This window comes from Colossoma macropomum, unplaced genomic scaffold, assembly GCF_904425465.1.
Source record: "Colossoma macropomum unplaced genomic scaffold, Colossoma_macropomum, whole genome shotgun sequence".
NCBI classification, from domain to species: Eukaryota; Metazoa; Chordata; class Actinopteri; order Characiformes; family Serrasalmidae; genus Colossoma; species Colossoma macropomum.
The window spans coordinates 29,210,933-29,225,167 of record NW_023494810.1 but is presented as its reverse complement, the minus strand read 5'-3'; positions in this window follow the sequence as shown (position 1 = coordinate 29,225,167).

Here is a 14,235-nt window from a genome sequence, read left to right as displayed (position 1 = left end):
TAGACTGACCGGTAAACAGAGAGCTTTGCCTTAAGGCTCAGCTCCGTCTTCACCACTACAGTCCCATACAGTGACCACATTACTGCTGCTGCCTGTCCCACTCGTGAACAAGCCCCCAAGATACTTAAACTCCTCCATCTGGGGCAGGTCCTCTCCTCTTACACCGGTTACAAATTTAATCAGTTCATAAACATCCCAGATGTTCAGTTTTGGTGTTCAACTGCAGATTATGTTCTTTTTTGATTGTTTCCTTTTCAAGGACTTCTTGACAGCTACACATCCTTTCAGACCCACAGCGCTGAGTTGTCTTCTCACAGTGGAAGGATGGACAGAAACACCGGTGGATTTTTCAGATCAGAAGCAACAGTGCACTCTAAAAAAGATGGTTCTTCAAGGATTCTTTAGTAAAGAAAATGGTTCTCTATAGAAAGGGTTCTATATAGCACCAAAAAGGGTTCTTCTATTGTTTCGATGTCAGGCTTTAACAATTGAAGAACCCTTTTCAAAATGGCTCTTTATAGAACCATCTACAGCATATTGTCCATCAATCTGAAGAACCCATTAACAGTGCAAGAAAACCTTTTATTCATGCAAAGGATTCTTAAAATGTTCATGGTTCTATATAGAACTATTTTCTTTACTAAAGAACCCTTAAACAACCATAATCTTTAAGTGTGTGGTTTGTGATTTTCTCCCCTCTCTCAAAGATGAGCGGCAGTTTTGGAGTCCCATTTTCTGCAAGTGGATTATCGTACATTGAATCTCCTCAGAAATATCTTCTTTAGCCATTTTAGGTGCATGTAAGAAAGAAATTTAAGGGGATGCTAAGGTGAACTTGGATAGTTCCCCTAAAACTATCACAAAACAATGTCTCAGACAGCAGGCAACATACTCCTTCATGCAATAACTTCCTGTAAGACCTTTTTACCTGTTAACTCTTGCCCCAATTTTGCATGAAACGGCACACCCAAAATCAAAAGAGCACTGTTCCTGTATACGTTGGGCTACAGTCATAATCTTGGTCTCATTTGAAAGGTAATACTCTCTAGATTTTTTCCAATCGTCCATATTATTGTATGAATTACTGACACAGAGTTACAGAGGCTAGAATTCAAAAGTTTTTTTTATCTGACTCATAGATCTCTAAACTGATCTCTGACTCTTGCTGCATTATCAAGACCATGTGATTTGGATTATAATATCTCTGTAAATAGCAATCATTATTAATATGAATAAACAAATGGATTAAAAAGGTTTGTGGGGCTTTCATCCTGAGATATTAAGCTTTCTAGCAGTAAATTTGATCACTGTATTGCTGGACGATTTGATGCATATAATCAGTGTATAAAAAACAGAAGTGAGAGCTTTGATGGAAGTGTGCCAGTACTTCCATCAAAGGTCAAAAGCATTAAACTCTCCAGAGGACTGGTTCCTATCACCATCATGGATTTGGTAAGTTTCTTTACGACAGAGCATTTCATGTCAACCCACTTTGAATAACTTTGTTTACTTATTAACAATTTAATTATGCAGAAATTATCCTGAAAAAATGGTGGACTTCCTTTATAAGAACCACCATTCCAGTGATGTAATGAATTTTGGACCTTTCAGTTTGTTCTCATTGGTGAAACACTAACTGATACTTCCAAATATTTAGGTTGGATTAAGAACACATCTGGGTACTTGTGTTCTTGCATGTTGGACCTGAACTTGGACAGTGAAAAATAATGTCAGGTAAGTCCAAAAGAACACAAGAACATAAACTGAAAAGCACCTTTGGACTCTTGGCCAAAGATATTGATGTTTAGGTGCCAGCAATAGGATGCAACCCTCTTAGCCAGCCCACCACTAATGCTTAATTAATAGCAGTTTGGCAGAGTTGGCCTTCAGATGTGTTCCTGTGAGGGATTATAACTAAAGAAACTGGCCTACAAAGCCAAATGTATTCCCAGCAGAGTTGATGGTATTTAAAATGGAGAAGCCTAACAAGATGCTTCTATTTCAAATATTCACATCATTTTCATTTTTTAATTCACAGCTGTGCATATTTTCAGAAGATAGAGAGTGGTAGATAGTAGTTGGGCCAAAAGCCGTTTTTTTTTCACTCTAATTACATTAGATTGGCAAGCTGAGAGAAGGAAGTTAGAGACTATGAGCTTTTACAATCATACTCTTAATTAATGAGGCTTGCCTCAATGGATTTTGACTAAAGATTTTGACTAAAATGTTTTCATACACTTGCTAATAAGAAGTGAAAGAGCAGCCACAGTTTGGGATAATGTTATTTCTTACTAACCATGTTAGCATATGAATCTGATGATTCCCATCTGCTGCAGAATAGCTGTATATAGCTGACGCTGCAGTCTGGCAGTCTTTCTGTTTAACCGTATACTATTTATAAGAGTTTTTGTTGGAATACTTGGGTCCTGAATTGACATTATGGCTCTAAAAAGCAATAATAGAACTCTTAGTGTTGCTCTAGAATGTAAAAGTAAAATTCTTAATGCGGCTCTAGAATGTAAAAGTAAAAATCGTAATGTGGCTCTAGAATACAATAATACATAAATAATAAGAAACACTTACCATATAGATGCACTTAATAGGTATAAAATTAAAAATTGTAGCCCTGGGGTTTACAGGTATAAACTGTACTGGACACCTTGCGTGTTTAAGATGATAGTAACTTCCGGCTCCTGCAGATGGCATTCCACGAAGATGATTGTGCTATAAATACCTGTGAGGTGTGTGACAGGATTCATAGATTGAGAAGAGGTGGTACAGTGCAGTGAATGTCTTGTTTGATTTGTTGAAAATGGGTTGCAAAGCAGATGTTAATGATTGGCAAAAAGGAGTGATTGCATTTGGGCAGCCAAAGGCCATAGTATTAAGGATGTAGCTGAATTTGCAGGTGTATCAAAGCATATGGTCATACGGGTCGACCAGCAGTGGCAAAAATCCCAGTCTACAGGAAATTCTCGTCAGAATTGTGGCTGAAAGACAAAACTGACGGACAGGAACCACCGGCATATTTCATGGCTTGTGAATAGAAATTGCGTTGCTTTCAGGCAAGAATTGCTTCTAGAAGTCAACGCAGGTTCTTCACAACCAATTTCGGAAAGAACACTCCACAAGGATGAACATATGGAGCAGAGTGGCATGGAAGAGGCCTTTGCTCACTTCTTCTCACAAGGTTGCATGATTACAGTGGGTGAAGAGACACAAAAATTGAACTGTTCATCACTGGAAATGTTATCTGATCAGATTAATCTCGTTTCTGCCGGTATGTGAATTATGCTCGGCGTCTTGTTCATCGTAGACCTCAGGAAGCCTTCAATGAGGACTGTGTGCAGGTGTGGTTCAAGCTGGAGGAGCTCTGTAATGTCCTGGGGGTCTGTTCATCATGCAGAAATGGGTTCTTTGGTTGAGGTGACAGTAAATCTGAACCACAGTGCCTATATTGACCTGCTGGACAACCAGGTTTTGCCTTTTGCTCATCATCTTACTGAGGAACATAACATTCCTATCCCTGTATTCCAAGATGACAATTCTCGCATTCACATGGCTGAATTATTGAAATTGTACAGGTGATGCAAGACATATTTTTCACTTGTTCAAGTGATGGAAGACACTGATGGAAGACACTGGCAGAGCTTTGACTTAGGAGTGCACGTTCATTTTTTCCCATTGTACCCTTCAGGGCCTCCATACAGGCCACATTTTATTTTATTTTCCCCAAACCAGAAGTCTTTAATTTGAATCTGAGCAATTTGAGGAATCGAAGCGTAATACCTGAAGGATCATCCTCTTATAGTAAAAGCACTCAAATAAAACTCTCTCCATCATCTCCTGCTGATCTTAGTCCTGTGTAGCTTCTGGGAAGTGCAGCAACTCTCATGAGTCATCTCTGAGCACTTTGTGTACTTGATCAGTCAGATCAGATAAGGTGAGAGCCCCCTCTCCCCCTCCTCCTCCCTCCGCCACACACAGTCAGACAGAGAGGCTTTTCTCACTCACTACCTTTTCTTTTCATGTTTTATTAATGTCCGATGCTCTTGGGTTTGCTCTTCTCTTTCACTGACTTACCAGGTCATCCCTTTTCTTGTCACAAATCAAATTAGCCCAGCGAGCGATTAATCTTCCTTCTGACGGCGACGTGAAAAAGGATTGACACCTTATTCATTTTCTTAATTAGATCTCTTATTAGGTGTCGGAATCGTCCTCTTTAATTACGGCCTTCTTTTGACTCTTGCACTTTCAACTCTGCTACGCAAATTATTTGGGCAAAGCAGAGCTATCAGGATGAAGCTGGCTGAAGATGATAAATGGGATTAAGAAAGAGGGAGGTTGAAGATCTCCAACTATCCTTATACAGAGATTAATTTTAAAGGAATACTTCTAGAAGCACTGACGTCGCTAACAATTAATCAAAGCAATCATGTTTACTGGCAGCCCGCACTCATTGTTCACCAACTGTGACCATTTTGGAAGACCAGATTAGACTGAATGTAGACTATGAAGTAAAAAACACAAGGTTTCTCAATGTTTGATGCTAACTGGTAGCACTTATTTGAAAGCTACCAAAATAGGGACCTTATACACTTGCATTAGAACTGAATGCATTTATAAAGCAACGCGAGTTTGTGAACAGTTTATAGAATTTATTGCAAAATAACTATCTTTTATGAGGTACATGAGATTGTATTGACATGAGGGACCTTAACCTAAATAGACAGACATTTCTTCCATTTATAACACTATTATAAAGCAGTAATGCAACGTCTAAGGCAGAAGCACATCGTATATTCTGTGTATGGAAGATTTTAATGCCCTTAAATTTAAGTGATCATTAAACATATTTTCCATTATGCATGACTATACATCATCAAGAATAAACATACTATAAGTTATTAAGCTATGTTATATTATTTTGATTAAATTTGCTCTCCTTCATAGAAATTGTAATATATATTAAAGTGAAAATATACAGAATTTATAATGATGCCTATGCTTTATCAGTTCCATTACTTGGGAACGATGCTTCATAACAGTTATAAATGAACTAATGTCAGTTCTTTTAGTTTGAGGGCACTCATGTCAAATAAATCACTTATTCATAAAATTTCTTTCATCATCTTGTGATTATTAACATGAATATTCAAGTATTTCTTTACAAATACACTTTTCAATTCTTATGCATTAGTGTATTTGTCAAGATATAACCTTACAAAAGAGTTCACGAAGACGCAAATAAAGGTTCCTAAATGGTTCTTGGACTAGCAGTTCTAGGAAAAACTTTAAAAACTCTAACACTTTACTTGGAAAGTCCACTTATGATGCTTTGTAGATACGTAATTTACTTTTAAGATATATACAACTAAATATCTACTAAATTGACCATCATTTTTTTTATCTCTAAACCTGGCCCTAACCTTAACCTCAACCCAAAACCTAAACCCAACCCTTACCCTGGTCCTATACCTAACCCTGGTCTAAATCCTAACCCTGACTACACCACTGTTTAGAATCAACTGAATTTCAACAGATAGTTTGTTAACAATTTGAACATCTGTAGATAATCTACATGGGACTATAGTGGACTATACAAAAAAAAGTGAGACCAAAAACATTAATTTGTTTGGAATCTTTACTTTTTTGAAGTTATGTCATTTACAAAAAATGGGTTTTTCAAGAATCATCCACTGAAAGGTTCTGCAAGGCATCAAAGTGGTTCTTCTGTGGCATTGCTTCAAAGAACCCTTTTGGGTCCTTTATTTTTAAGAGTGCACTCTTTAGCAAAGAGTTAACAAACAAATGACCTGCAAATCATTTGCTACTGAATTTCAGTAAGTGGAAAACAAGTGTGAAAAGTTTGAAATTACATTGAACGTAAACTCACAAGCAGTATCAATTTTTGAGGTTAGGGAGAAAAACTAGGATGTTTTCGGATTCCTTGTGATCCATCCAGACCAAAAGAGTTAAGGCTTCTTTCAGGGATAACTTTGGTGAAGAAGGCCTTGATCTGTTGTTTCTCTGAGGCCTTAACCTTTATAGAAGCAACTACAGAATCTTCTTCAAGCTGCACTGCAACACCAAACAATCTTTTATTCCAACTGTTGTATAGTAAGATGCATACTGGAAGTACCATTTTCAACCATATGGCTGGGTCACTTTGGGACAGAACACATACTGGGTTAATCTAACCCATCAAGATGGATTGGTCAGTCAACTTTGCAAGCTTGGACGTCCGTTCAGTCCATATTTTGGCTCATATTGACTAGCATCTTGGGTTACTTTTACCCAATAAATGGGCTATTGTTATCATAATGCTTCCATACAGTAAAAACCTTATTTAAATAAATGTTTTGGCTAACGCAAACAGCTATAGATATGCCCACTTATAAATAAATTGAAGATGTGGTAATGCAAATCAAACATATGTTCAATAATAAACATATTTTAGATACATTTCAGACAAAATATGATGAGATCACAAGCAACAGTGAGATTTGACCATTTTAATAAACTTTATGCCACCTTTAACCTGTTAACTGATGCCCAATTTTTGGCTAAATTGGAGTACCCAAAATAAAAGAAGCACTGTTCCTACAGACTTTGTTCTACGGTCATGATCGTGGGCTCATTTGAAAGGTAACACTCTCAAGTTTTTTCCCAACAAGGAGAACAATAGTATGTATTACTGACACAGAGTAACAGAGGCTAGAATGCAGTTTATTAGTGGCAAGGCTTTGAAGGTAAAGACCCACATTTGGTGCTTATGTTGCAAATGAGATGATTATTACTGCTATGAATAAAAGATCATAAAATGGTTTGCGGGAATTGAATCCTGAGATTTCAAGCTTTCTAACGGTATATTGCATCATCATATTGCTGGATGATTTGATGCAAAAAATGATATATAAAATCCAGATGTGAACGCTTTTTGCTGGCACTGGCACAGTGATCTAGATAAGGTTCATTTGCCTTTCTATGTAATGTCTCATTAAGAGGGTAACAAGGAAGCAGGCACTGATTTACATTATCCATCTTTAATATGGAACTAAAATAGTTGTATACTCTGAAACTGTCACTGGGGTGGCACCCTTGTGGGAACACCTCTAGTACCTTTAGATAGGGAAGATAACTGAACCATAATCCATTACAGTTAAATATTTGATAAATTTCTATTGACTCCACACTCTGTCTCATCTCCAGCCTTTTTTAATCCTATTTATTTATTGTTTTATTTATTGTTCTAAAACATAAAGTTATGAAAAGGCACAAAGTTGTACTTTTCCTTTGGGAAAAACCCAGTCAAGATGCACAGTTGGATCTTAAAACCACTGTTGTATCTTTGAAGGTGCATTTACGCCGTTTGTACCTTGATGAATGAAAAAGTACCAGCACAGCACCTTTTATTCTGACAGTGTATTATTAGAAAGTCTTTTGTTAGCATGTCATTCCAAAGTTGCAAAGCTAACACAAGTGCTCTTTATTCTTGAGTCTTGAAGTTGTCAGAACTGAATTGTTTGTATGCTATGAAGTTGAGCACACTGCAATCTAATGGGTTGAGTTTGGACTCATACTGGCTTAGAAGTAAATGATTCTGTGCACATCTCAGTGAGTGTAACCTCTCATTTTTGCAGAGAGTTTAAAGTTTTCATGCTAAAGGAATCTAAATATAACAGCACATTCCTTCATTTATTCCTGATTAAAAGATTTCTTGCATTCCTCTTCTCTGAAAAATGTCCTTGATCAACAGAAGAATGAGGCAGAAAAACTCTGGAAATCCCACTGGACTGTGGAAACATGGGAAAACATTTCCCTTTTCATGAACCTCTTCCATAATTGGAATGCAGCATAACATCACAATAAAACATAAGAACTTGCTGCAAGAATCTCATCAGTTAGAAATGTGAAGTTTATTTAATAGAATTTCCAAACTTGATTAACATAAGTGCCAAAAATAAGTGCCCCTTCAATGGCCACGACCTGCTGGCCCAAAGTGTTATTACACATTTTTAGAACCTAAGAACAGCTTAACTAGTTTTCACAGACGTCTCTGTAATTACTGCATAATAAGTCTTAGTTTGTATAAGGCTGGGATTTTAAAAGGGTACTGGAACCACTTTGACTTCTCTAAAGAACCTTTCAATGGATTCTCTAAAGAACCACTTTTGTAAATGAGGTATGAGAGCATGAAGAGTATATTTAGAACCTCCACATAAAAAGTTTCCAAAGGTTTTTCGTTGAACTTTATGCTCAAGCCAAGCAGCATTTATAAACTAACACTTTATTTTAAAAAAAACATTTTTAAGAGGTTTATTGAGGTCATGTTTATTGTTCAGTGAGGTCCCTATTCAACCCTTCTAACGTTTTATTAACTTTTAATTCTTTGTGACCTGGTTTAGTTCGTAATTGTGTGTCTTATGTGAATTTCATTATTAGTTGAAATAATACACAATAAGCAGTTTGTTATGACCTTGTTGTGCAAATTATTCAGCATGAATTAATTACTGAAATGTGAATACTGTAGTTCTGTTGCATCAGGGCTCATGAGAGTTTAAGTCACTAGTACATGTTCCATATTCTAATTTGCATGATCACAATTACAGAGTGCTATAACAAGTTTTCAATTAGCCAATTTGCATCTGGTATTGCAAAGAAAGATAGTTTTGTGGCTTTTTGTTAGCCAAGATGTGAATATTAGTTCAGACCCATTTTAACAACTAAATGCAGATAAATTGTTGAATGGAAGAAAAATAACATTGGCAAGGATGAAAATTATACTCTGCTGTCGGAATTTCTTCGGTTTCCCATTAGCTGCAAGACTGTCTTGCATCCTTTTATCTCTTTCAGTTCTTGCCAACGAGTAAAAGCCAGTCCGAGATCTACTCTTGTCCATTCTCTTGCCCAGTCACTCTCTCTTTTTCTCTTCCTCACTTTCTCTGAATACGCTGACTACGACTACTACTATGCTGGCAATACCGAGTTGGCTTCTTCTTAAGGCTTCTGCGGGCATAGTTGTTGGTGCCGTAAAACGTTACACAGTTCTTGTGAGAGGTCTTGTGCCTGCTCTTTAAAAGTTACATAGTGCTGTAGCAGGCATTCTGGGCCCAGAGTGGCAATGACAGAGATGCTATTCTCCCTATTAAAAGGCAGTGCACCATCAAAATGATTTTGAAACTATTATTTTAACGTAAAATTTTTCATATAATGTTGCTTTAATATTTTTGAACTAGTCCCAAAGTTTATAACATTACCATGTCACACACTTCACCCTTGCTCATTTGCACATCACTCTCTTCATCCATGTGTTCATTCAGGGTCACATCTACTCACTCCTCTAATTCAGAGAGAGAGAGAGAGAAAGAGAGAGAGAGAGAGAAAGTGCAAGGGGAAACACGCCTGAGTCCCTGAAAAGGCAAATTTACACCACCAAAGCAATAATCATTTTACCTCATTGTAAGCAATGTAATTTAAGTTTTAAAGCCAGTTTAATTTAACAGAACAATGTGTGTTACATTCGGTTAACTCTTATTTGGAGTACAATTAAATAAAAAAATAAGGCAGCAAGGTTACTTATCTTTTTAAAACTCCAAGTTAGTTTTTACTATTGCATGAAAAACAATCTATCCTAAGCCTGATGTTGTATGTGAAAATAATGTCTACCCAATATTTTGGACCCATCTGGCTTTTAATGTTTATCAGGACACAAAATTACCCAGATGGAATGCTTTGTTTTAGCATATTATATTTAAAATATAATTTTGTTGTATAGGTAACCAGAAGTCAATATTCTATGATAGTGCTCAAGGAATCCTTTACGTCTCCTTTAAAACGGATGGGATAGGATTAGGTTTCGTATCAAGGTTAGGGTTCGGAAAAATTAAGACAAAATCAATGCAAATTAAGATACAAGTATACTAACTGGAAGGACACTGGAAGATGCTTATGAGCTTAGCTGGAAGATAAGCTGATGTGTACCTACCAAGCATCTATGGTGGTCTATTCAAATTAGATGTTAGCTGATTTTGCTATTATGTCGATGCTGTCACAAGAAAACCTTGTATCATCATTTTTCTGTTTTTAACATAATTTGAAAATGCCTGTTGCCCTTTACATTGTGTGTTAATTCCATGATGAATGCACTAAAAGAAACAGTCCAAAGGACTTTGAAAAAAAGTCTGGTTCCATTGACTTACATTAAAAGTAAAGTATGTTTTTTTCTTCTCCTGTAAAGTTACCATTTTGGAGATACAAGGTTTTCTTCCTACAACAGCGATATATATATATATATATATATTATGTTTTTTCACACATTAAAATGTTTCTCACATTTGCACATCTCTTTCCAGTCTTTGAAAGGTTCTTTGGGGAACCGAAGGTGGTTCTTCTGTTGCATTGCTCAGACGAACCCTCCAAAGGCACCTTTATTTCCAAGAATGTAAGACAGAGCATATTTGTGAGCAGACGTGTGACCACGTCCTTTCTTTTGGAGCTATTTCTGCCTGCGACGATTCACTGCTGATTCGCATTCAGCATAGAGTCTACACTGCAAACGACAGCGCTGCAAAAAGAAGAAGAGGGAAAAAAGAGAAAGAACGAGCTTGACTCTTTGCTCCTGCAGCACGTGCTAAGAATACCTGCTGCAAAGCGCTCAGGCTTTGGGGAGACAGACTGTCCTTTGTTCCTTTAAGATGTGATCCCTTTCTTTTTTATTACTGCACTTGGATTCTCCTGAGATGTCTGGCTTTGAAGGGTGAGATGTCCCTCCCCTGGTGCTTGACCTTCACATTCCTCTCTCATGTCCCAGTTACATATTTACATAATGATTTGGCTAAATACGCACCGCATGTATAATGTTCTTATGTTTAACTGCCTGAGCTGTTAGCAAGGAAGGAAATGACATTATTTTCTGTCTTTGAACATTTCAAACCTGGTTTGACCTCACAACTAAATTGGACTTGATTTCATGATTATATATTTGATATATTTGATTAACTAAACAAATTAATAGCAAAAATTAGGAATGTTAATCTCTGAATACGGCTGATTGTCATAGCTTTTCTCACAACATAACTAGCATAATTAGCAACTGAAAGTAAACCAATCAACACACACATGGTAAAATAATACATTTATTTGTTTGCTTTGTATTGTTTGTGGTATGTTTGTGATTTTTGGACCCAGGACCCATTGTTGGTAGCATTTGACCAGTTTGAGTTTGACTAGGCAGTGAGCTGGGACAGTTTTTATCATGTTGAAGAAGATTGACTGGACCTTCAGCCTTCTCAAGGTCCAGTCAATCTTCTTCTGAGAACTCTTCACTCTCATAGTGGAGTTTAACTGGGCTGCGAGCCCTTTTTTCTCCATGGTAGTGGAGTTTGACTGGGCTGCAAGTTGGGCCACTTTTCATTGTGGTACCAGTACCATTAGTTACATTGTTGTTGCATGTAGTATTAATTTGTAACTATACAGTTATTAGAGACACTTAACATAAAGTCGGACCATGTATGCAGTGCAGTTGAGAGTTCTTCTCCCTTCCAGCTGGGGATCTGTGTGTGTGTGTGTTTTGTTTTTGTTGAGTTGTAGCACAGTTGTAATTGTGAAATTCTAAAAGCACCCTTAAGTTTGAAATACGTGTTGTACAAATGCTTGGATCAGAATGCTAACTGCTAATTCCATTATGCCAGCTAACAAATGCCTGCATTGACTAGTATAGTGCTGAGTGACGGGGAGAGAAAGAACCATCCTACCCACCCAGAGAGAGCGAGAACAATTATGCTATCTTCAACTCTTACTTGCAGAACTAGCATTTGAACAAGCCATCCACTGAACGATTCTTTAGGCAAACAAAAGAGTTTTTTCTATGGCATCACTCCAACAAGCTCTTTTTGGCACCTTTATTTTTAAGAGGGTGCTATAAAATGTTTCTATGCATTCAGTTTTGTTCAAAATTAAGTCTTTAATTAAGTCTTTTGTTTCATTTCATGCGTAGAAAAGTAGTGCAAAGTTACTGTAACTTTTTTTTAAGAAAAAAAATGTTTAATATGTTAAGTGCCAAAACTTGAAGTTCCGTTTCAAGGGACGCATCAAGCATCTGACAGAGGTTTCTTGAGAATAGCTTGGAATAGATAATCAGGCAACAAAGAAAAACCACCTTATGAAGTAACATGAAAAAGATATCATAATTAAAACCACACTTTCCCATTAGAAATGCTTGTCTTTTGATCAGAAGTTCTTCCACAGGAGCTGTTACAGGCCGTTTGACTCATCAAAACAAGCTAACAACTCACGAAAGGCCCGAGCTATGTTGTTCATATTTACTTATTCACAGAGTATGCACTCTTTTGTGGTGGTTGTTTACATGTTATGTAGCTCGACGTAGCTTGTTCGCTGCTTGTTTGGAGTCTCACAGGTTAATTGCATCAAATCTCAGACATGATACACAGTGAGACTGATTTGCTTTATTTAATGAAGTGTAACTGAGCACTGATATAGACGTTTATGCTATAACAATTCAGTTTAGAATCATGAGCAATTCCTGAAGATAGAGTTGTTTAAAAAAATGAAAATATATTAAAAATATATAAAAGCAGTTTAATGCAATAATACCTTGATAGATATGTAAGGTTCAAAATTAACATTCATGGTGTGAAGCACTTATAATGATAGGCCATAATATTAAAACCACCTCCTTGTTTTTAACTCATTGTCCATTTTCAGCTCCACTTCCCATGTAGGTGCACTCTAGTTCTACAATTACAGACTGAAGTCCATCTGTTTCTCTGCATACTTTGTTAGACACCTTTTACCCTGTTCTTCAGTGGTCAGGACCCCCACAGGACCACCAAAGAGCAGGTACTATTTGGGTGGTGATCATTCTCAGCACTGCAGTGTCACTAATGTGGTGGTGGTGTATTAGTGTGTGTTGTGCCGGTGTGAGTGAATCAGACACAGCAGTGCTGCTGGAGGTTTTAAACTCACTGTCCACTCTATTAGACACTCCTACCTTGTTGCTCCAACTTGTAGATGTAAAGTCAGAGACGATAGCTCATCTGCTGCTGCACAGTTTGTGTTGGTCATTGTCTAGTTCTTCATCAGTGGTCACAGGACGCTGCCCACTGGATGCTGATGGCTGGATATTTTTGGTTGGTGGACTATTCTGAGTCCAGCAGTGACACTGAGTTGTTTAAAAGCTCCAGCAGCACTGCTGTGTCTGATCCACTCATACCAGCTCAACACACTAACACACCACCACCACCCAAATAATACCTGCTCTGTGGTGGTCCTGTGGGAGTCCTGACCACTGAAGAACAGTGAAAGGGGGCTAACAAACAAAGTATACAAAGAGACAGATGGACTACAGTCTGTGATTATAGAACTACACAGTGATCCTATATGGTCAGTGGAGCTGATAAAATAGACAATAAGTGTAAAAACAAGGGACGCTCAGTGTGAATTATCAAATAACAGCAAAAGCACACACAGCAATTCTCAGCCTGGTGTTGTTTCAGGACTTGGTAGATGGTATATAGGCCTATTGTAATGTATCTTTCAGAGCGACTTTCCAATAAATTGATATCCCGCCATTACATGCTAAAGAGAGCAGCTGTGAAAGGAGTGTAATGAAAGTCTAACTGGTGGCTGCAGTAGCTGTGTAGCAGTTTAGCTTCACTATTCATAAATATTAAATTATTACTGTTTTATTGCTTACATTCAAAAAGCAAAAAGGTTGAACTGTATGGAACAACTTGTTCATCTGAAACCCTCAGGTGTGACAGAAAAATAAACTTCAGCCACTTCTTTTGAATGTCTGGATCTTATGGAAAACTGTAATGATACATTTGTGACATCACATCCATAATAAATTTAAAGGTTGCCGAAGTTGGACTGAACAGGCTGGGGAATAAATGATACACTTTGAAACTATTTACATCATACATCAACCTCTTTTTTCCACCAAAAGCAAGGAAAATTTCATGATTATGGCCACTTCAAATATCTCGGCATCCTCAACGCAGTGCAGCAGGCAGATGAAATTCGCGACCTGTTCAAAATTTCACATGGGGCGAATGCCGCAGTAGCACTTTTCAATATGTAGCCCATTAGGGGGAAAGGGCTGTCATGTAACCCATAAAAACCACTCAACGGCGCTTTGATGGATTTCACTGCTTGGCCTGCCTCATGCCGCTGAGTTTCGTTTGCTTTGTGGAATACACGGGGGAAGAAACA